Raw genomic sequence first — 26,194 nt, forward strand, 5'->3', positions numbered from 1 at the left:
TAAGTTGTTGTTGTATAATAATAAAATAAACCTTCATTTATTACACCAGTTTTACCTTTGGGGTTTTTCTGAGGAATTTTCAGTCTAAAAATATGGGTGTCTACTTTTATGTGTGTGCATCTATTTCTTAGTTCCTAGTTTTTATTTTCCACAACATTTTTTACGGTGAAGATTACAATTGTGAATTATTCTATAATTATCGTAAATAATTAAACTTATAACAGTTAGGAGAATACTATCCTGTAATTATAGTCAAGGAATTTTCATAGTATTCAAGATCCCTCCCATTCCCCTTATGCAAGTAGAAAGAAGAGACTATTATTCATATCTTTCTCTCATGCCCATACTCCAAGATAGTTTGCAATATTTCCTTAGGCCCTCTATATTCTCAAATAAGATTTCCATTCAACCTCATATCTTTATTTTCCTCTTGGAACAAGCACTATATTAGATCCTTGGTAGGAAAATCTAACCTCAAAAGACTCTAGGTATCCCTCCCTAAATATCTCTGTTGGAAAATTTGGTTATCCAGAAGTAGCGCCAATTTCAATATTTCTTTTTTTACTCTTGAGACTCACCACTTGGAAATCCCTTTCCTTCAAAATGTATTTCATTAGCCCATCTCTTTCAACCCCTAATCCTCTCTTAAACAATCAAGAGAAATTATGGTTGAACTCTCTTCCTGGCCCCTTGCGAAATTTCCCCACCTCCACTCCCAAATCCTTCCCATTGGAAGAGACATGGAATTTATGCCTCTTTGATGAAGCCTTGGAATATTAAAAAAAAGATCATTATACCCTCTATTTTTATGGAGCCTCTAAGAGTAACCGAGGGATGGAAAAAGGGGGAGGGATAATATCTAATCCTGAAGGGAAAGTTGTTGCCAAATATTCTTGGGGGCTAGGAAATAAAACCAACAATCAAGCATAGATGTACGGTCTCTTATTGGGGTTAAATTTATCTCATGATATGGGAATTTTGGATTATCATCCAACACCTAATCAATGGTTCCTATTCTAAGTAAATCTTCCTTAAACTCCTCCTTAAAAGAATAAATCGATCTTTGGACCTCCTATCCTGAATTTTTCTCTACGATATTTTTAGAAGAAAAAATTCAAAGGCCAATTGTTAAGCCAATCTAGCTTGCATTTTGGAAGTGGGACAAAATTAAGTTAATGGTATCAAGGAGTGGCACCCGATCCCATATTTATCTAATGAATATTCCTAATTTTATGCACCCCCCAATTACTGCCCCTATTTGAATATTTCATGGATTAATGGAAACATTAATTTTAAAAGTTAAGGGTCATGATGGCTAGATATCTCGCACATGATGTGGGTTCGATTCATGTGTCAGAGGTTATATTAACTCCCCACACCTCTACTTGCACAGTACAAAATATTGCATCTCATTTAGCTCCACCACCTTATAGAGTGATGAATCCGACAAGAATGGACATGCAGTGTGTTAATTGTGATATGAAGGGAATTGTGTGTGAGGGATGCCTCTTTGATTATAAATTCCAAGCTCGATTCAACCCCCCTCGCACATCTACCCAATCATTCGTTCCACAAAGGATCCTTCCCTCCCATATCCACTAGCATTTTAAGCTCTTCCCCTCTGATCACTTCATCGCATCCATAACTTTTTTCTCTAAGTGGCTATGTTATGAGCCCCGTGTGACTAGAAATTCCCTCAAATTTATTGTGATGAGGCCTTGGCTCCACCACACCTATAGCCTGATCAATTGGTGAAATTCTCTCTCAAGGACCCTTGCTAAAAAGAACATGAGCAGATCTAAAGGGGGGGACTACTTCAACAACCTAGGGTTCATTGGTGTTAGGAATTTCAAGGTTTGTTCTCAATGTCTATGCTCAGTTGTTCTCTATCCTTCTCATATGATTGTGATATTCTTTTCTACCTTGAGCTTTCTCTACCAATTTAGGAAAATATGGAACCACCTCCAACTTTTTACATTGATATGGGCCAGCTTTCCAATATTTCCTTCTCTGAGGTTGAAGTTGGTTTTCACTCTTTTATCCCAGACTCCTATGATGCCCCTAGCATTAACCCTAACCCTCATTATCTGACCTATCCATGCTCAATTGGCCCATTTATGTTGTAACCTTATCATTGGACTCCCTTATTCCAATTTATGTCTTGTGAATCTCTTACAACATCACCTGCATGTACAACTGGTATACAACCTTTTCTACCTCTTGGATCCCCCTCTATTGCTTCTTGGACCCCCCATCCATGTTTTCCAACCTCAAAAATTCTTCCACCTCTGGAAATTCCACCTGTAATGCATGAAACAAGAATTTGGAGGCTTTGCAAGTGGAGAATATGGACTTAATATGGAAAATCCACTAACAAGAAAACCTCCTCATTTTCATCATTGAAGAAATATGGTCTCTCAAGATTTAAAATCTCTCACTTGGATGATTAGATTGATGTAATTCAAAGATATCTTGATGATATTAAACCAATTGGAAATTCCACATGGAAATATGATTCTACTAGCTCTATTCCAAGCCTCATCTCTAGCAACCTATAATTAGACTTGAACAGTCCAGAAGAGGAAGTTGTCTTCTTTCTTCTATAATGGGAACTTTCTGCAAATTTTCTCTTCTATTGTCTCAATCTTTTCAGATATATGTATGTATGCCCGATATTATAGTATTTCTTGTTAGCATTTTTTTAGTCTAATAGTCATCTCCTCAATGAATGACCCTCTAAAATTGATGAATTGTAATGAATTCCCCAAATATTTATTGCAAGTAGGTGTAGATTTAATATAATCGTTACTCATTTGTGTTAAAAAAATGTAATGATATTATTATTATAGTATAAAGAAATTTTTGATAATGTAGTTTTGTTAAAAATATTGTGTTATGACCCACAAGGGATAGTTTAATTAGTGATTAATGTGTTATGAAATATTACATAAACCATGTGATTCAAAGTTCAAATCCTTAAGCCACGTGATTAGTAGAGTTAAAAATTAATATTAATAATCCAATGTTATTTTAAAATAATATTGGGATACAAATTATTATAATATTTGGGTTAAAGAAACTATTGAAAAGGTTAATCATGGGAATATGGTCTAGTAAATAGATAATAAGATGTGGTTATACTATTTTTTTACTAAAAGGAATTGAGATGTTAATTAATTTTTAGAAAGCATTTAAATTTTTAGAGATATTCATATCAAAGCCATTAGGCTAAATGATAATAATAATACAAGGAAGGGATAAAATTACAAAATTAGGCATGGGGGGGAGTGGAGGAATTAAGATGAGTTTGAATTGTTGTGAGTACAAGAGAAATAATGGATAGTAGGTTTCCAAGAGTGACTTAATTTGAAGTTGTATTCATGATTGAAATTTTTGGGGTGTTTTTAGATTTCAACGACTTCCCTTATGACCCACTAGGGGTAGAAGGAGGAGGAGGACAATATTTTGAAATTGCTAAAATGTTAGGATCACAAAACTGAGAGAAGTGATGGTGTCTAAAGACACCATTTCTTGGGGTCCCAATGTCCTCAAGGAAAAAATTACCTAGAGTCTTTTTGTCTTAGAGAAGGATATATTCCACATGAATACCATGGATTCTCATAAAATTGGAGATTGAAAAGAATTGGTAACTTGACTGAGTCAGGTTTACCTAAACTACCCTAGAAATTCCCCCCCTTATACTTGACTTAGGGAGATTAACCTAGTCCAAATCCCATTGTCAAATTCCATATAAAAATGTTACCATCTATCAGAGTACATGGGTAAAGAGTCATTATATCCATGACACCTTTTCGTGAACATGGTTCATCAACTATCTCACATTCTCACATTCATCCCCTCAAATTAGGACACCAATACAACTTCCACCTTGGTACCTATCTAAGTGGTCCATTCCACAACTTGATAACTCCATGTGCCACTACACTACATGTATGCTTGATCAAAGTCTTAAGGTATTAAAACAACCAACTTCAAGCTAGGATATGAGTACAATTGCCACCCTCATACCTATCCAAGTGGTTCTTTCCACAACTTGAGTCATCACATGCTTCTACACAAACATGTATGTTTGAACAATAAACGTATTACAACATCCATGACGAATAAACCTGCCTATGGAAAGATTTCATAACTTGTACCACTAACCTTAAAGGTTTCACACACCACTGGTGTTATCACACCACTATGGTCCTCATCACACGTTGGCTCCTTCATTAAACTTAAAAACATTTACTCCATCTCTATTTTCTCGTCCATACCACCTCTCTCTTACTATATTTCACCCATCGAGATCTAAAAATATGATCTTACTTTCATGTTCATGATATCCATGCTACCAATGTAACTTTCATTAAATTCTTCACATATACCTGCAAAATACACAACCCTTTTTTTCCCTTATTAATTAATTCCTTCAAAATATCTGGCATTTTCCTTATAGGGATGAGATCCCCACAAAGCTTCAACTCTACCTTAACATCACATATATTTTTTTTCAACTTTTTCAACGACGAACCCCAATGATCTTGGTGGATATTGGTGGCCATTGGCCTATTCCACTTGGACCCCCACCATTGTGTCTGATTGATGATGCCATGCCTCATGCGACTACACAGATAAAATCCACACATGTACATTATGAGGTTGATAAAGAAACTTGACTTATTGAATGCATCCAACACATCTGCCATCAGGTGCATGACATATTGGATAAGTCCAATGGCAAGTACAAGCAGCGACATGATTAACATCGAGTGCCACACAAGTTTCAAGTGGGCGAAAAAATTTGGTTGCATACACAAAAAGAACACCTTACCAAAGTCCATCAGAAGCTCATACAACTATGATATGGGCCTTACACCATCACCAAGGCTACGTGAGACAATTTTTTTGAGCTCAACATTCCTCCATTCCTAGGCCTACACCCAGTGTTCAATGTGGACTACCTTCGACCATACTTTCTACCATTATTGGACACATAAGACATTGCAGAACAACTCACACCAATCGATCTAAACCCAGACTGCATGGAATAGGACACAAGTGATCGGATCCTGGACACATAGATCAAGAACACCCACAAGCATAAGATCCAACTATTTTGGTTTATCATAGCTTGCCAATTATTGCACCAAGGGAAGTGGGTCCCCAGGGCCCAAGTTTAACAGAAATTTCCCCATCTCATGGAGGCACTCAATGCAACGAGGACCATTTATTCCTAAGGGGGTAGGACTGATCCAGGTGGATATTGGTTGCCACCCTCCTATTCCACATGTACCCCCACCATTTTTTTTTCAAATTCCTTAATTGTATCACAATTTACTATTTTTGGCAATTTTTCAGGTCCTAAACTTCTAGAGCCGTTTTGATGCCCTAGATGATATTTTTTTTGGAAAATGGACAAATCCCTAACCTTTGGTAAGGGTTTGTAGTCAAAATTTGTATTCCTCAGATATATTTTTCTAACGACGTATCATACACATCAAACGGAGATCGTATTCCGAAGTTACAACCCTAGGAAGTTGATGTACCAATTCACCCCAACGGGGCCCACTCACTTTCAGCGCTTCAACTCCTATGGTTATGGTTTTGGATGTTTAATATTTTATATATTTTCTCAACAATAAATAGGCCTTCAAGCCACATTGTAACACATTTCATAAGGCATGTAGTTGCCACATCATTTCTTAGAGATAAGCTACCATCGTCTGAGCTAGTTTATTTTCATTCTACATGTAAACAATTTTCAATACTTTGTAACTAATGAATTTAAGTTATGTTTTTCATTGTATCTTTATGTTCCTATTTATATCTATACTTAATTTCATTCCTTCAGAAAATTCAGATCACCCAAACATTTTTCAATAATGAACCCATCTTCTATCCACATCTCACCTTCATATTTCTTATGCATGCAACTCCAAGGATTGGAAAATCGATTTACGATCTCCATTGTAACTTTATTTGTTAAGATCAACAAAAAATACCTCTTTAGTTTGTTTTATTTCATCATGGTAATTCTCATTGATCAACGCTTAAACAAGCTCCCATTTCCATACCCATGCACATCTATAAATTTTTCCCAACATTTAAAGAATATGCTAGAAGCATCAAACCCCTTTACATACCATCAACAATATTGACACTCAATATCTCCAAGGTTTGGATTGTTCCCTTGGATCTCTCCACATCTTGTAGGAGGCCTGCATTTACACATCATAAGCCCCACATTTCCAATTCTCATGTACATGCTTCCCATTTGGTAGGATGACTCACTCAGTAGCATAAAGGTTACCTGACTATTCATATCTCACTATAGCTAGTGTGTTGTGTCTCACTCGCTTAATGCTAAATTATAATCTCACTTTTCACGTGAAATTAATTATCCACGTAACAACTACTTTTCTCACCTTGTCGGGAAGATAAATCATTCTTACGGACAAGACCGATCTCCCTAGTATCTAATGATATCTAGCGACAAGAAAACCAAACAAATTCTATCTTTCTCTAAATATGCGATTTATAAATAAAACCCAAGAGATGTTTCAGACCCTACCTCAAGTCTAGTGCTACAACTAGAGCGTGCGGTCCTCTTCCAAAAGCGTGAAAAACAAAAAATAATTCAAAATCTAAGGAACCTACCCAATCCCACACACATCAAGAAAAAACCAGAAACAGAGAAACAATTTCTCAAGTCAAAGTAAAAGCAAAGGCAAAAACCAAAAATTCAAGTCCCCAGCGGAGTCGCCATTTTGTCGGGTGGATAAATCATTCTTGCGGACAAGACCGATCTCCCTAGTATCTAATGATATCTAGTGACAAGCAAACCAAACAAATTCTATCTTTCTCTAAATATGTGATTTATAAATAAAAGCCAAGAGATGTTTCAGACCTTACCTCAAGTCCAGTGCTGGTTTGTGGAAGCCACGCTCTGTTTGTCCAAATGAGCTTATTTTTAAAGAACCTGCAAACACAAACATGCACACATAAAATAACACCTGCATAGCCAATATAATAAACCATATTTATCATGATGATCAAGGAATTCATGAAATAAACCATAGAAGACAATTTATTGAGAAAAATGAATCTGATTGTATTAAATTTAAACAAAGAAGAAATTTACAACCTTGGTGCCTTGATGCTGTACAAACTCCTCCCAGGGTCCAGCAAGAATCTCCTCTACTTTGACAAGTTTCACTCTCTTCCCAAAGAAGCCAAAAGGTATGTAATCTCTCCTCTCAATCTCAAGTAGGAAGTCTAAATTCCAACAACATTTACCCTAAAAAATGTTCATCTTTCAACCTCTCTAGCAACCAGCCCAATGCCTCAATTTATAGTGTAGAGGAGGGAAGTTACCAGGTCCACCTTCAAAGGGATAGAGTCCTCCTTCAAAGGGATAAGCTCCTCTCATCAAGGGGTTAGCTCCTTTAGTTATGGGATGCATGAACCACCTAGGAGCGAACCAACCACGTCAAGATTCCTTCTAGAAGCGTCCAAAATTAACCCAAAGTGAGTTTTTAAGAATAAACTTGCACCTTTTTTACTTTTACAGGGGTCCGCACCCACTCCTTTAGAGACAGAGCGGGCAGGTCTGCAGGTAACATGACCAAGGGGTGCGGGACCGCAGGTAATGGTAAGAGAAAGTGCGGAAGCAGAGTTTTAAAGATTTTCAAAGACTTTCTCTTATTTTTAAGGCTTGACATGAAGAGCTGAGGTTTGAGACTTGCAAAGGAGGACAGTATGAGTGGTGATAGACTCACACTGACTGCAGAAAGTCATCGTGACAATATTTTGTGTAACAGATTGTCCCCTAAAGTGCGAAGTCTGTAGTAGATGAGGATTTCATTTATAATCTAAGAAGAGTGAAGTACCTTATCATTTCAAGGATCATCTTGTGGAGAGCCTGGTTGGAACCTATAAAAACATTCAATGCAAAATATATATATGAGATCATATCATCGCTGAGGTAGGCATTCCCATACTCAGATCAAAACTGACTAGAAAACTAACTAAACTGCTCTGATATAGGAATGGTCTTGTAATAAATCACAAGTATAGACGCATGTAGACACATTATGGGCGCAGCCATCTGTTTATGAATAGTCCACTGTATAATGAATACAAAATTCCTCACAGCCTGGATGGTGGAAACTAGATCCAGGGTCTTGATTTCTACTTCCCAAAATAGTACGATTCTATCCATGTGAATGAATGTGTTGAAGTCGAACATGGTAGAAACCACTTGATTACCAATCAATGATGTAAACTGTTAACAAGTGTGAGAGAAACCACCATTAATGTCAATGGCTCTCAAAGTACTCAGTACAATCCATGAAATTTGAATAGATGAGTTGATGTTGAACATGTCACGAAATCCTTTGATCGAAGGTCAATGATGCAACCTATCGTCGAAGGCGAGAAACCTGCCATTGAGGCATGCAGATCCTAAGGTACTAACGATACCTAGATCATCTTTCTAGATAATGAGCTGAAGTCGATAGAAAGCGATCCGTCGTAGGCAAGCCCACAACACGAAATCATAGATCAAGTTTGAAGAAATATAGTTGCAAGGACTGAATCAGGGATGGTCAAGATGGATGACAGATATTTTGCAGATGAATGGTTATTTGCACTAACCTCTTGAACACATAATGGCACTGTAGATGGTTTGGTGACAATTGACCCAAAGCTAATACCCAGAAATCGGCTGAAGACTTTCAATATGGTTTGATTAACTGTTAGGCAAAGGATTTCCCAACCCAGGTGAACAAAAAGTGTCATGTTCAAGAGTGGTTAAATGTTTTTCTGAGACACAAAGTATGACAAACAGGTTCATTTTTCTCTCTTTTCCCCCACCATTTTTGGCAAGTACCTCTTTATTTTTGACAAGCTTGAGGAGGATAACATTTGCTTTATTATAAGCTCATCCTTTAGATGAATCCAACTTAGTTTAAATTCGAACCCTAAGAAGGAGTGGTCCGTTCCTATTTGTAATTGAATGGGTCCTTTACTGTTAAATTTTAACGAGTCAAGTATAGGAGAAACTCGGTGTTTTTCAATTTTAGGGAGTCAAAAGAAAAACTTAAGAAAACTCCATGGTTGTCCTTTTTCGTAAATTTGTGTCCCCCAAGCCTGAAAAAGTATAAAATAATACTTGAGAGAACCGCTTGACCATTATGATCAAGGAGTACTTTTCATAATTAGTGTCTCTGATCCGAAAAATTAAAAAAGCGATCAATGACACGTCTTTTTATAACCAATATCGAATTTGAAACGACAACAATCCTGCAATTGTTTCATGTTTTTACAGTCAGAAAAGAGCTGTAAGTGGACCGTCTTTTTAATTCCATTTTAACGAGCTTAAAAAGAAAAACTCGGCAATCTTTTCATAGTTTAGGAGTCAGAAAAGAGCTTAAAGGTGAATCTAATGTTTTTTGTCGAAAATGATCAATTTTGTCTGAAAAATCCGTTATCCTGCACAAAAACTCAAACATTACTCATACCTGTTTAAAATAAATAAAAATGCTTCAAAAGTTACCTCTTTAAAGTGAAAAATAAACAAATTAAAAATTCATTTATTCAAAAAAGCTTATAAAAAGGGCTTTTGTAAATTCATTTTTACCGTTTGACTTCAGAGTGAGAAAGAGAGCTTTTGGGTAAGAAACTTCCCGTGAAGATTGTGGAAAATCCATCTGTTGGAATCGAACACCGTCACCTCCAAGTAATCCACATCACCTTACCCTTGCGTTTCAACCGATTGAAATTTTGTTTTTAGGTTTATATTTTGATTTTTTGGAAAAATTTTGTTTAAAGGTCCGCTCGCGAGGGTCCGCACAAGCAGCATGCGAAACCTGCGGACCCCAACTTTTTCGCATGCAAAAAAAGTTAGGGGCACGCACCCACTGTTTAGGCAGAGTGCGGACCTACGCACTGTCTCTAACTTAGAGGGTGCAGTCCCCGTGGCATATGTTCTAAAATTCCAAATTCTTCAAATTTTGCCCAAAAACTTCGATTTAAAATGTTCTAATCCGCCTTTTCTTTCAATGTAGGGTATACATTATGCTTAGCTGGTGGGAACGAGATTAGGAGGATGTGGACCTCGTCGTAATCAATCATCAACCTTGAATTGATGCATTAAAGGCATGCAGTTTATTTAAATTCTGGGCCATACCTGGCATGAGGGCCCAAGTGGACTTTCTGCAGTGGCTGGTAGACAGGTGGAATGTGCAGGACCAGTGTTTCATTATTGGTGGCCACTAGCTCGAAATGGAGCTGGAAGACATTTAATTTTTGACTGGTTTGCCTAAGAGAGACGAACAATTGACTCTATTCGGGACTAGGCCAGGTGGCCAGTCTGTCGATAGCCTTCGGCTAGAGTTTTGTAACGACTGAACCAAGGACAATGGGATTGATATCAAAACCATTTCCCGTCCTGAACTCAAAGTGATTTCATTTACTGTCACCAGACTCTGCAGAAGCGCGGCACTACATATGGCCACTGGATCCCAAATGCGAATGGCAGTAGACTGATTTCGAGGCACCGTCTTCAACTGTTGCGAAGCTGTGTTGGCTAATGTAAAAGGCCAACTGACTAGAGCAAAGAACGGACAACTGAAAAACTTTGGATATGGTTTCTTAGTTGTGAGCTTTGGTCTAGAGAGGGTCCCAATGTTGGTCCCACAACATCTTTCCGTTGAAGCTGGACTTCCCCGAGAGCCCAAACTAATGCGTTGGGTTGCAGTTATGGCCCGTCATCCTAAGGAGGGTTCATAGGTTGTTCGATTTCCTCCTGAGTATTTTCATTGGTTGGAGAATCAGGTTTTTGCGATTCAGGATTTTCCTTATGCTGGGATGGATTATCGTGGTGACCGAGACATGGCTCTTCCACCAGGAGAGCAATGGGATGACTCAAGTAAAATCATTTTCAACATTTTCTAATTTAATTAATTTTTTTTGTTTTTAAATCGTCCCAAAATTGATATTAAAAAGTTCCAAATGCAGATGTAGGTCCACGGCGACCAGCCACTCTCCGGCCCTATGAGAGGAAACAGCCAGCTGCAGCAGCACCAGCCCCACGAGACGAATCTACAGAGACCTTGGCTGAATTGGAAAGCCATCTAGAGCGTTTGACAGCAGACATTCCAGAGACTAGCATAGGTGACATTCCTCTTAGGCTACAACGCTATGTGATTGGGATCCCAGGACCTTTCAGGAGGTTTCTTTGTAGGGTGGCCCATACAGTGGTTTCTTATCGTGATCATCACCAGTGATAGGATGATCGCCTGTTGTAGACTCATATGACATTTTTGCTTTTTGTATTTATCATTTTTGCCGATCATAAGGTGTTTTTCAACCTATGATCGAAGAAGATGTATATTTGACACACTTCTATGCTATGCTATATCACTATTACTGGCTATCTTGTAAAACATGTTATGAAATGTTTTTAAATTTACTATTTGATTATTGCAAATGCCTACTTAACATTCGAGAAGCAATTGCATTTGCTAATGTATTTAAATATCTTAGAATATGCTGATACTCAATATAGTCAAATTCACGTTCCAAGAGACGAACTCTCAAAAATAATCTTAATAACACTAGATTTCTAATGGCATACACTCTATTAAGCTATAACACAACGAGTTCAGAATCTAACCTCCCAATCAAACTCCAAATCCCAAATGAAATGGATTCAGATAATAACTCAATCACTGCACTATACTCTGCAATGTTGTTCGTTGTTTGACTGAGGCTTACCCCATGCATAGATACCAACTCATCAGAGGGTGAATAGATAACCCAAGCCGTGGAAGAAATGTTTTGTGTATTACGACAAGCACCATCAGCAAAACCAATGTATGTTTGGAGAGACGTTAACATCTGCAATATCAAGAGTAAAATCAAGATAAGCAGGAATAATGACAAAAACACTCTCTAAACTAAGCACACTTTTCTAATCTAAAACGCACCATCTAGAAAGAAAACTAACCTAACTAAAATCTCCACACACAGATTTAAGCATAATATCTCTTTACGTAAAGACCTTTTCTGGGTTTACCTAAAGAGACTCCGTCAAAGTCTACCAATTCATAGGCCCCTTTTGCCAGCTTTCGCTTAACAACATAAGGACCATGCCACATGGGTACAAATTTTCCAGCACCTAACTTATCATTTGCTTGATCATACAGTAAGACTAGGTCTCCTTCCGAAAAATTACGAGGTGTAACATTTCGATCATATTGAGCTTTAATAAGTTTGGCATGAGTTTCGATTGCTAGTGTAGCATCACGTCGATTCTCATCTAGCTGAGCCAAGTACAACAAATGTTTCTCCTCTTCGGAAGTGGCTAGAAGTAATTCTATGGCCATTTGCAATGACGGGATTTCGCATTCAATGGGTAACACAGCTTCCAAACTGTAAACTAGTTTGAAAGGAGTGAAACCAGTTGATGTTTTTACTAAGGTTCGATACGCCAAAAGCGCTGAAAATAACAGGTTATGCCAATTCGACCTATGAATCCCAATGATTCGTCGGATCATAATGACTAGAACTTTGTTGATGGCTTCAACTAGACCATTAGCTTGTGGGTAATATGGAGTTGAACTATCGTGACGCAGGCCAAGTTGATCTATTAGTTCAGTCATCATAATGTTTCGAAAATGATGCCCATGATTAGTGATAATCACTTGTGGAACACCAAACCTACCAATTATATGATTGAAAACGAAAATCGCAGAAGTTTTTCCGTCTGCCGAAAATGTAGGCATCGCCTCGGCCCACTTGGTAAAATAATCTACCGCAAGGATGATATACGCATGCCCCCCGGCCGAGTGAATGTTACATGTAATAAAATCGATACCCCATTTCAAAAAAGGACCAACGACAAATATAGGGTGGAGAGGATCAGGTGGAGCGTGCATCTTTCGATCAAAAATTTGGTAGTTGTGGCATTTTCGGACCACGTTAATACAATCTTTAAACAAAGACAACCATAAATAGCCAGCGTGCAATATCTTTTGGGTTGTGGCAAACCCAAACATATGATCACCACACGCTCCAGAGTGACAGTCATTTAGAACCTTTTTAGCTTCCTCATCAGTTAAACAACATCGGAAAATAGAGTCCGCCCCACGACGATAAAGTGTATCTCCAATAATTTTGAATTGTTGGGATTGGAATCGTATTTTCCGACACCGAGATCTTGAAATTTCAGGCCGAAAGGATTGGGTTTGGAGATAAATGATGATATATCCATACCATGGATCAAGAGTGCTGATTAGAAACAAGGATTCGTCAGCAATGGGCTCTTCTGCCACAGTTTCAGTATCAGCACGCGGGAAGTCACACATCAACTCTGAAAAAACTAAAGATTTCTTTGACTTATATTTTTCAAACTCCAAGTCAAATTCTTGTAGGATTACAATCCATTTGGAATACTTGCCTCCTAGCAATTTTTTTGTCAAAATATAGATCATAGGGTTACAGTTGGAAATTACAGTAGTTTTGCGTAGTAAAATGTAATGACGAAAACGTTGGACAACTTGAACAGCTGCCAAGGCCAATTTTTCCACATGTGAATATTTTAGCTCAGTCGGATTTAAGGTTCGACTAAGGTAGTAAATCACATGTTCACTACCAAATTCATCTTCCTGAACTAACACCATTCCGATGGTGGAATGAGAGGCGGCGAGATATAAGAAGTAGTCCTGATTGTAGTTGGGAGGATGCAATAACGGTGCATGGGTCAACACGTGTTTTAGTGCATCAAAAGATTTGTTAGCTATCTCATCCCAAAAGAATGGAGTATTCTATTTCAACAACCTGGTAAAACCCTTTGTTATCTTAGCGTAGTTAGGAATGAATCGACGTAAAAAGTTTGCTTTCCCTTGCAAACTTTGGAGTTGGCAAAGAGTCGAAGGAGGAGGCAATTTGACAATAGCTTCAACCTTCGAGCGATCGACACGAATGTCGGCTTTCGAAACAACAAATCCCAGTAACTGACCTATTTCTATATAGTAAACACATTTGTGTGGATTCAACCTAATTCGATAATGCCAACACCTCATAAAGATTGCTCGTAAATGGATGAGATGATCGGCTCTACGTAATGAATGAGCAGGTAAATCATTGAGATAGGGTTGCACAATGTGCTTGATGTCATGAAACGTGTAAGACATGGCCCTTTGAAAAGTTTCACCGGCGTTCTTAAGCCCAAAAGATAATTTGCAATAAGCAAATGTCCCCCATGGACAAATGAAAGCCATTTTTGGTTGATCAGCAGGTAGAATATTGATTTGATTATAACCGGAAAAACCATCCATAAAAGAGAATATTTCACTGCCGGCACAATCATTAATTATTTGATCGATATAGGGAGTTGGATAATTGTCTTTTGGACAAGCTCGATTAATATCCCTATAATCGATACATATTCTTATTCTTCCTTGATTTTTGTTAATAGGAACAATATTCAATACCAAATCCGTTAAGGGAATTAGATAAATGAAACCTGCTTTAAGTAATTTTTCAACTTCTGCTTTAATAGCAGCAGCTTTTCGCAGGTGAATCTGACGCAAACGTTGCTGGACGGGTTTAGCATCCGGGTAAGTTTTGATTTCATGAACAACAATTGCTGGATCAATTCCTGGCATTTCCTCATATGACCAGGAAAACACGTCACGAAATTCTTGAAATAGGGCCTTATATGTTTGAATTTCATCTTCCGTACAAGAGGCACCTATATGAATGTTTTCAACAATTCCAGGTTTAACTGAAATGTCAATAGGAACTGTTTGAGAAATATTTCCCAAATTTAACTCAGAATCAGGATTTTTCAATGGATTCTGAGGTTCTTTGACATAATCAGCCGTAAAAATAGATGAAAAATCATTTTCAAAATTATCAATCTCAGGTAAGAACGAAGATCTATGATGAATATCTTCCCATGGTAAATCATCAACACACAAGATTTCACGAATTTGCTCATCTGTATGAACAAGTTCGAAAAATTTCGTTGAATCTGAGTTTGATGTTGAAAGTGATTCTTCATGGACTACATTCATTAAGTCAATTTAGGTTGAAGAAGAGTCAGAAAACGACTGTACAGACTAATACGCAACTTCATAGGGACTCAAAGGCATAGCATCACCAAATGAATCCATCTCAGATTCAGAAGGGACGATCCAAGGATCATCATAAACAATAGTGTTTGATGAAATCATATGAATGGTTGCAGTAGAAGGTGATATGTTGGGAGGAGGAAAGGAAAAAGTTCCTAGTAAACCAGAATCTTTAACTAATCCTACTCCAACATCCTTATAAGGGATAACTGTTTTTCCGACATGCTGGATACTTTTAGAAGAGGTTAGGTCAGATGAAAAGTAAGTTAGCTGGTCTATAGTTACGATATTTCCATTATGAGGAAACTTTATAAGCCGAAAGACCGATGAAGCAACAACAGTCATAGCATAATACCAACTACGACCTAAGAGAAGGTTGTAATCTAGACGGGCATCAACCACTTCCACATCTAGATTAACAGTTTTGCCTTCAACCGCTATAGGTAAATCCTGTAGAATGCTAAAAGGATGGAACCCACAGCCATCAAAAGCCTTTAGAATCATTGGGGATTGATTAAGTGTAGGCGAACCAAGTGATCTCCAACACTGGATCGACATAATACATGTTGAAGCTCCCTCATCAATTACAATCCTATAGCAAGGTTTATCTTTGACTAACACTGGAATCTGGAATGCCATTTGATGAGGTAAGTGAGGTGTACTATTTTATAAATTGAAAATTATAAGGTTTGAGTCCTAAATATCAACAACTCCTATAGCTGACAATAGCAATTTACGATGTGCTGGACATGATTGCAGCACCTCCAAAGCCGACATTGCTGAAGGTGAAATAGCTAGATCTTCAACAATGTTATAGTTCTGAGCAGCTCTCACATGTGGATTGGAAGCTGACTTTCGAAGTATACCCTTGGCGGGCGGTTTTATTACTAAGTCTGGGTTAGGTTTCTCGATCTGTAGTGGATCAGAACCAGGAGTTGAAGTTGATGGGTTCGAATTAGAGGATGTTGCTTCCTTACCACCAACAAGACTTTTACTTCCATAATCTTGCGATTGTGTTACAATCCTAACATGGGACATCATCATTATGGGTTCTTCTGAGGCATTTGAGAAAGAACCTATCATCTTACTGTCTTGACTACGAAAATGATCCTTCAAGACAGCAGGGGTTTGAGAACCTTTGACGATTTTCACAACCTCAGCACGATGAGGGCAGTCTCTTGTAAAATGCTCTTCATCACAAATTAGACAAGGATAACGAGGTTTACGTTTCTCATCAGTAGACTCCATTTTATCTGGTTTCTCTTTCAAATTTTTATCTCATTTATTTTTATTCTTCCCCTTCTTCTTACCGCCGGATTTTGATTTGGCCGTAGATGACTCTACAACATGAATATCACTAGAAATTTCCGCGGAAGAGTCTCCTATCGGGGAATCTGGTAAAGTTATGATAGGAGAAGAATTCTTGGAGGATTTATTCTTACTTTTGGTATTAACTATACCAATCATACCATCAGCGGCATGAGACCCTGAAGGAGCTGCAGTTATTTGATTTTCTTTCCATGAAGGTCGGGGATTTTATCATGTAAGGTACCTGACTCCATATAAACGAGGTCAAGGTACTGAGCTTGAGCAATTACTTGCTCTTTAGTAACGACTCCTGCCTTAGCTACATCCTCAGTGATTTTAGGTAATAATGATTTGACAAACCATTCTGCTAAGATTTGATCCGGAATAAAAAATTTCACTAAACACCGTCGACGTCTCCATTCATGAATGTGATCTGAAATATAAGTGGACATTGAATGTTTTAATGAAGTTAATAATTCCGTGCCATTGTCATATCTGACTGGCAACTGAAAATGAGTTAAGAATGAAGTAGCTAGCTGACTAAAATTATAAAAAGTGGCTCGTGGTAACTCAATGTACCACTTGGCCGCAAGACCAATTAGAGTGTGTTGAAAAAGATGTAAATGAATTGAATAATCTGAAATGGAGTTAGATGCACACTAGAGGTGATAAGTCATCACATGGTTCGACGGATCCTCTCCTGATTTACCTTCAAACTTTAAGATGTCACTGGGAAACTTATTTGGCATTGGTGGCCAAAACAGAAGATAATTAATAGGATCGTTCGTAAGGCGCGACAAGTCGGGGAAGTCCAAACTTGCAATGAATGGTAACTGACGATTAGGGTCTCGAAAACCCTGGGTCATGAGACCAGCCCCAGGAGGAGGATATCCAGGATAACTAGGAATTGGAATTGCATTTGGGATATTATATCCTCCCGGAAAACCAGGATTAACTGGACCATACTGGGGTTGTTGAGGTTGCTGATAAGTATATCCAGGGTATGGTTGATACTGATAGACTGGGTTCTGCATAGCAGGACAGAATTGGTGCTATCCCTGGTATGGTTGATAAGTAAATTGAGGTTGACTTGTGACAACCGTACTTGGACCATGTTGTTCTACAGGCATTTGAACCGAAGTCTGAATTGTGGGTCCAGACTGAGGTAAAGATGCTTGAGGAATTGATGCAGGAACAATAGAAATCGGAGCTGTCGATACTCCAGAAGTAGGTGTGGTATATGGAAAAGATGTTGCAGTAGTTGCTGCAGTCGTTTGAGGCGGAGTTCGAGGCGAACTAGGCCCAGGCTGAGAAACTACAGAAGGTGCAGAAGTTTGAGTAGTAGGCTGGACAGGTTGCTGGGTTGAACCAGAAACCAAGGGTTTTCCAGACTGAGATGACAACTGCACATTCGGTTGCAAGATCTGTTGAGATTGAGATGGATCCCACACTATGTTCATTTCGGGGTATGGACCCATAGAAGGTTGAGCATATTGAGGACCATAACTGGGTTTTCAAAGGTACATTTCCAGCTCCTTGGACAAATGATTGACCTGAAGGTGGTTGGAAACCTTGGGTTGGGTACTGACCTTGAGGTTGATAACCTTGAGGCACGTACTGAAACTGGGGTTGACCTTGAGGTACATATTGATACTGGGGTTGACCTTGAGGTACGTACTGAGTCTGGGGTTGACCTTGAGGAATGTACTGTCCCGAAGGTATGTACTGTCCTTGAGGTTGCCCCCCAGGCGGTAAGTGAGTACCTTGAGGTTGCCCCCCAGGCGATAATTGAGGACCTTGAGGTTGCCCCCAGGCGGTAACTGACTACCTTGAGGTTGTGGATTTGGAATGGTACCTGACATCATAAGAATATCTTCTACACTCAACGGCTTAGTTCCATTATTACCAATTAATAACCCTTGTTCAATAGGTTGAGGAGATGCCCCCGAAAAAGTACCAGTAAGTGACTGATACTCAGAGGGAACAGAAGGTCCGCCATATAAAAATGTTTCTGGAGATTGAGAAAACATGGATGATTGTCTCGACATATTCAAAGGAGGATAATAACCTCTAGGTGTTGGATGAAAAGGAATGCAAGTTGGTGAAAAACTTAGTCTCGGGTTTTCCAAAAAATTGGTCAATGAAAGATAACAAGCGTCCCTCCTAGGTGGACTGTAAAAGATCGATTCACGCTCCCTAAGTTCTATAGTTGGTTGATTTTCAGGGATAGATATACCTTCTTCCAGAGTAACAAGTTCTTCAATAGCAATAAGTCCAGAAGGAAGATTTTGGGTACTGACTCTTTCTACCCTGGGTGAACCAGGACCACTGGAAGTTGGAGAGGCAAATCCTAATGATGGAGTAGCAGGAGGTTCAGTTTTAGGTTTAGAAATTTCAGGTTCCTTGGCTAATTCACTAGTAGAAGAAAAACTACCAGTAACTTCGGAAAATGAAACAGGTTCAATAATATACTCTGGTGCTTGAACTTGATAATCAGGATGCACAACTAAAGAATATTCTCCTTCTTCGGGTGACCCAACTCTACTGTCAATAGGAGTTACAAGGGCTCGTAGCCCTTCAGGCAGGCTTGGTGAAAACTCAGGAGGCTAGCCCCGAAGTCTACGGGACTGTCTCGATAATTCAGACACGATTAAATAATTTAATTACTTCACACGCAAGCAAAGAAAAATCTCAGTGAAAACCACCTAAAGTCTCTAAAGAACCAAACAAATTTGAATCACACGCCTAAAGAATCTAGGAGGTCAAACCACACACAAACAGTAACTTTCTGTATCGAAAACACTAGTTGGTGATGAAATCTAATGTCGCAGAGTTCAATACAGAAATGGCGGTTGGAACAGTTACCCCGACAACCTGCTTAATGAATAGACTGGCACAAGTTTCTCCACTAAACCGTCTCAAGTGAAGAGAACCCCCCAGAAAATTCAAGTGAGTCTAGTCGATGTCTGCTCTAGGTACAGTGGGATCTTCCCTCCACCATCACCTTAGGAAAGAATCCTATAGATTATGGTCACTATGGTTACCAACGGAAACAAATATACCTGGGGGAACAATCTGTGATCCGATACACACGCAAGGGCAGAGTAGAAAGCTCAATCCCCTTGAAGGCTCCTTGACATAATCCAAGGTTTACCAACAAGTGACCCCAGGCTCCTCGACAATGGTTAATCCGAGGTTTACCATTTTTAATACGTGTATATCTTCTATCGTTCCCAATGAGGAAGGATTGATTACCCCACTGGTTCGGATACGATCTCATGCTTGACTCCTTTATGTGGAGCTTCCCAGCGCATAGATGTAACAATTGGAATTTATCTCCTACCACACGATACGACTACTTGTTTGCTTTTACTATCTTGGAGAGTTAATTACTCCCTACTCCAAGATACTAGCCTAAGCTATGTTGGTGATAAAGAGCCCTAGAAATAAAAAGATTTCTAGATAGATTTTACTTTAAGCGTTATTTTTATGGTTTTTCCTTAAGTCAAAAGGTGTGGAGATGAAACTTTATGGTGTGAAGACTCAACTCCAAAACACTAAAAATGCACTTAAGATGATAAACAATCCTTTTTCTTCAATGAATTTCTAGCTAAAGAAAGAGTTGAGAATGCAATTGCTTGAAAAACAAATCTTTCCTTAACAAAAAAATGAAAAGAAAACTTTTTTTGTCTTTTTCAATAAACTCAGAAACGAGACTACTAATTATGCTCATGAAAAAATCATTTTTCCTTCAACAATCAAAAACTACAGAAAACAAACTTTTCAAAAGAGATTTTTTATTTTTATTTTTATAAAACACTCAAAACTATTAAAAAAATCTAATCTTGAGATCTATAAATTCTAAAAAACTAATTGAAGTAAAAGCTTACAAAATTTCTTTTCAAGGATGTTTTACTTAGTTATCAACAAACTAAGGACTAACTTGTTCAGAATAACAAATTAATCAAAAAACAGCCAGCTTTTGTTTTTTTTTTTTAAATGAAATCCAAAGCTTTCAACACAAGTTCTTTCGAAGCTTCACAGAGAGAAAAACGAGATGTATTCCTCACCAAAGGCAGATTTTACAAATCGGTCAGACTCATAAAGAAGACCAGCAAAAACCAGGGTGATATGAGGTTTCTAAGGCTTCTAAGCTCTGAGTTACTACAAAGACCAAACGAAAATCAAGCCAGGCACACAAAACTTCTAGAAATTCACCTAAAACCTAAATGCCAATGGAATTAACCTACGAAAAGTTTTTGACAAGACACGTGCAGATCTGGGCAGAGGCTAAAACACATAAACAAATCCTAAGCTTAACTGAATGAAAATATTTTAATTTTTTCAAAATTTTGACAGGGTCCACAGGCCCCAAGTATAACCAGGTGCGGTACCGCTTTGTCTGTAAAGAAAAAGTGAGGGGATGTCTGCACTGTGTTACAACCAAAGCATGCGGTCCTCTCCCAAAAGCGTGAAAAACAAAAAATAATTCAAAATCTAAGGAACCTACCCAATCCCACACACATCAAGAAAAAACCAGAAACAGAGAAACAGTTTCTCAAGTCAAAGTAAAAGCAAAGGCAAAAACCAAAAATTCAAGTCCCCAGCGGAGTCGCCATTTTGTTGGGCGGATAAATCATTCTTGCGGACAAGGCCGATCTCCCTAGTATCTAATGATATCTAGTGACAAGAAAACCAAACAATTCTATCTTTCTCTAAATATGTGATTTATAAATAAAAGCCAAGAGATGTTTCAGACCTTACCTCAAGTCCAGTGCTAGTTTATGGAAGCCACGCTCCATTTGTCCAAATGAGCTCCTTTTTAAAGAACCTGCAAACACAAACATGCACACATAAAATAAAACTTGCATAGCCAATATTATAAACCACATTTATCATGATGATCAAGGAATTCATGAAATAAACCATAGAAGACAATTTATTGAGAAAAATGAATCTGATTGTATTAACTTTAAACAAAGAATAACTTTACAACCTTGGTGCCTTGATGCTTTACAAGCTCCTCCCAGGGTCCAGCAAGAATCTCCTCTACTTTGACAAGTTTCACTCTCTTCCCAAAGAAGCCAAAAGCTATGTAATCTCTCCTCTCAAGCTCAAGTAGGAAGTCTAAATTCCAACAACATTTACCCTAAAAAATGATCAGCTTTCTACCTCTCTAGCAACCAACCCAATGCCTCAATTTATAGTGCAGAGGAGGGAAGTTACCAGGTCCACCTTCAAAGGGATAAGCTCCTCTCATCAAGCGGTTAGCTCCTTTAGTTATGGGATGCATGAACCACCTAGGAGCGAACTAACCATGTCAAGATTCCTTCTAGAAGCGTCCAAAATTAACCCAAAGTGATTTTTTAAGAATAAACTTGCACCTTTTTTACTTTTACAGGGGTCCCCACCCGCTCCTTTAGAGACAGAGTGGGCAAGTCCGCAGGTAACATGACCAAGGGGTGCGGGACCGCAGGTAATGGTAAGAGAAAGTGCGGAACCAGAGTTTTAGAGATTTTCAAAGACTTTCTCTCATTTTTAAGGCTTGACATGAAGAGCTGAGGTTTGAGACTTGCAAAGGAGGACAGTATGAGTGGTGATAGACTCACACTGACTGCATCGTTCTTGCGGACAAGACCGATCTCCCTAGTATCTAATGATATCTAGCGACAAGCAAAGAAAACAAATTCTATATTTCTCTAGATATAAAATTTATAAATAAAAGCCAAGAGATGTTTCAGACCCTACCTCAAGTCTAGTGCTAGTTTGTGGAAGCCACGCTCCATTCGTCCAAATGAGCTCCTTTTTAAAGAACCTGCAAACACAAACATGCACACATCAAATAACACCTGCATAGCCAATATAATAAACCATATTTATCATGATTATCAAGGAATTCATGAAATAAACCATAGAGGACAATTTATTGAGAAAAATGAATCTGATTGTATTAACTTTAAATAAAGAAGAACTTTACAACCTTAGTGCCTTGATGTTGTACAAGCTCCTCCTAGGGTCCAACAAGAATCTCCTCTACTTTTACAAGTTTCACTCTCTTCCCAAAGAAGCCAAAAGGTATGTAATCTCTCCTCTCAAGCTCAAGTAGGAAGTCTAAATTCCAACAACATTTACCCTAAAAAATGTTCAGCTTTCAACCTCTCTAGCAACCAGCCCAATGCCTCAATTTATCGTGTAGAGGAGGGAAGTTACTAGGTCCACCTTCAAAGGGATAGAGTCCTCCTTCGAAGGGATAAGCTCCTCTCATCAAGGGGTTAGCTCCTTTTGTTATGGGATGCATGAACCACCTAGGAGCAAACCAACCATGTCAAGGTTCCTTCTAGAAGCGTCCAGAATTAACCCAAAGTGTGTTTTTAAGAATAAACTTGCACCTTTTTGACTTTTACAGGTGTCCGCACCCACTCCTTTAGAGACAGAGTGGGCAGGTCTACAGGTAACATGACCAAGGGGTGCGGGACCGCAGGTAATGGTAAGAGAAAGTGCGGGACCAGAGTTTTAGAGATTTTCAAAGACTTTCTCTCATTTTTAAGGCTTGACATGAAGAGCGGAGGCTTGAGACTTGCAAAGGAGGACAGTATGAGTGGTGATAGACTCAAACTGTCTGCATCGTTCTTGCGGACAAGACCGATCTCCCTAGTATCTAATGATATCTAGCGACAAGAAAACCAAACAAATTCTATCTTTCTCTAAATATGCGATTTATAAATAAAAGCCAAGAGATGTTTCAGACCCTACCTCAAGTCTAGTGCTAGTTTGTGGAAGCCACGCTCCGTTCGTCCAAATGAGCTCCTTTTTAAAGAACCTGTAAACACAAACATGCACACATCAAATAACACCTGCATAGCCAATATAATAAACCATATTTATCATGATGATCAAGGAATTCATGAATAAACCATAGAAGACAATTTATTGAGAAAAATGAATCTGATTGTATTAACTTTAAACAAAGAAGAACTTTACAACCTTGGTGCCTTAATGATGTACAAGCTCCTCCCAGGGTCCAGCAAGAATCTCCTCTACTTTGACAAGTTTCACTCTCTTCCCAAAGAAGCCAAAAGGTAAGTAATCTCTCCTCTCAAGCTCAAGTACGAAGTCTAAACTCCAACATCATTTACCCTAAAAAATGATCAGCTTTCAACCTCTCTAGCAACTAGCCCAATGCCTCAATTTATAGTGCAAAGGAGGGAAGTTACCAGGTCCACCTTCAAAGGGATAGAGTCCTCCTTCAAAGGGATAAGCTCCTCTCATCAAGGGGTTAGCTCCTTTAGTTATGGGATGCATGAACCACCTAGGAGCAAACCAACCACGTCAAGGTTCCTTCTAGAAGTGTCCAGAATTAACCCAAAGTGAGTTTTTAAGAATAAACTTGCACCTTTTTTACTTTTATAGGGGTCCGCACCCACTCCTTTAGAGACAGAGTAGGCAGGTCTGCAGGTAACATGACCAAGGGGTGCGGGACCGTAGGTAATGGTAAGAGAAAGTGTGGAACCATAGTTTTAGAGATTTTCAAAGACTTTCTCTCATTTTTAAGGCCTGACATGAAGAGCTGAGGTTTGAGACTTGCAAAGGAAGAAAGTATGAGTGGTGATAGACTCACACTAACTACAGAAAGTCATGGTGAAAATATTTTTTGTAACACACCTTGAACCCATTTATGTCAAAAGTGATGACAATGCTGGACAATGTTGCCTATTTCCCACTACCTCTTGGAGACTCTACTTTTTTCATCTCCTAATTCATTGCATGCCAGGGTTCTAATTCTCATGCTTGTAGACACAACCACACCTCCCGATCACATTTTTCTAAGGGTTTCATCATGACCACATCCACAACCTCCAATCCACCACCGAAAGTCCCAATATATGTGCCTCCATGTGGCCACAATGATGCATGAGTTACATACGTTACAAAGCTCTCCTTCAAATCATGAACATCATCTCCTCCTCCGGTCAAGCGTTAACATTGTGTTCCTATAAATATTTAGACCATATTTGTGTATCTTAGCTTCCTTGCCAACATGGGAAATTTTCTTCTTCACGTCTTCTTTGTGTTTCTCATATAACTTTAGTCATTCATAACCATGCTTTGATCAACAAACAACAACATTGATCACAACTCTAATACTGATTGTTAGGATCACGAAATTGAGAGAAGTGGTGGTGTCTAAAGACATTGTTTCTTGTGATCCAAATGGCCACAAGGATAAATTGACATGGATTCTTTCTACCTTTAAATAGGTTATATTCCACATGAATACTATGGTTCCATACCATGTGTTCTCATAAACCTAGAGATGAAAACCACCAGTAACTGGACTGAGTCAATTTTAACTAAACTACCCTAACACAAAGTTAATAAAGTGTTTGATATTGTCAGATTGATCAACAAAGGAATATTTAGAGATCATATTGTGTTGGGTTTCAACTATATATTCTTTAAAAATATCTTCCTATTTGGCCAATGTAGGTTATTCCATAAGAACTTGGAATTTGATAAACCCTAAGGAAGGCATTGGATGAGAGCGGTCCTTAACACAGGAATAATTGTTAAAGGGTGGTGTCAGGTTTAAAGATAGTCTTAATGTTCTTTTTTGTAAGGTATTTTGAGATGCAAACAATGATCACTTGGGTGTAAAGGTGACTATGGCTATGGGATTAGACAAGGGTTTGAAGGTTTTGGGGTTGATAGATGAATGTAAGGCTCTTTTTATTTGAAATATTTTGTAGCCATTAGATAAGAAGGCTTTAGTTAAATGAGCATTTCCTTTTTCAAAAATTTGGCATACATAATTTTGAATGGCCCTAATGGCTAAAGTGTTAAGGACGATAGATTGTTGTGTTGGGTGATAACGAGAGTCAAGATGAAAGTATCTATCTGTATGAATATTTTTTGAAATATCATATGTTTCACACGTACTAAACATTTATTTAGAAATGAATTTGAATTTTGAAATACTACATTCTCAAATCTTATATTATTAATATCTAATTTTTTTTAATATTTTAAATAAAAAATTAAATATGTCAATGATTTTTCCATAATTATATATATGTTTAAGTAATATTTTGAAATTTTATTTTCTTTTTAATTATTACAATATTTTTTCAAAATTATAAATATTAATATTATATTAATTTGAAAAAATATTAATATTATACTAAAAATTATGTATAGTACGAGTATTTTTTTTAATTAATATGTAAGTTTTTAATTAAAAAAATAAATATGTAAATGATATTTTCATGATTAAAATTTATATTTCATTAATGTTGATAAAAGAATTTATTAATATAATTTTCAAAATTATAAATATTAGTATTATATTATAAAAATATAAAATAAATCATCATATTATTAAAATCCAAAATATTTCCTTTTAAAAACTATGAAAAAAAATAAAGAAAGGAAAAAATGAAAAATAGAGATGGAATTGGGAAAGTTAAGAATAATAAAAAACAAAGAAATTAGAAATATTCGTATTATTTTGTATTAGATATAAAAGAAAATAAATCAATAAAAATTTTCATTAATAGAAAGGAAAACTATTATACGCATTTTAATTGAATTAAATGGGGTTAAGAAATGGGGATCTTTGGATAAAGAGATCATTACTTTATGTGAAAATTATATGGGTTATTTGTATTGGTTTGACTTTAAGTGAGGTTAGAAAATGAGAAATTTTATTAGTAAGGAGAACATCATTACATTGTGAAATTTTA

The sequence above is a fragment of the Pinus tabuliformis genome, chromosome 8, assembly GCF_031772625.1.
Source record: "Pinus tabuliformis cultivar Carrire ecotype Pingquan chromosome 8, CPIR1, whole genome shotgun sequence".
Taxonomy (NCBI): domain Eukaryota; kingdom Viridiplantae; phylum Streptophyta; class Pinopsida; order Pinales; family Pinaceae; genus Pinus; species Pinus tabuliformis.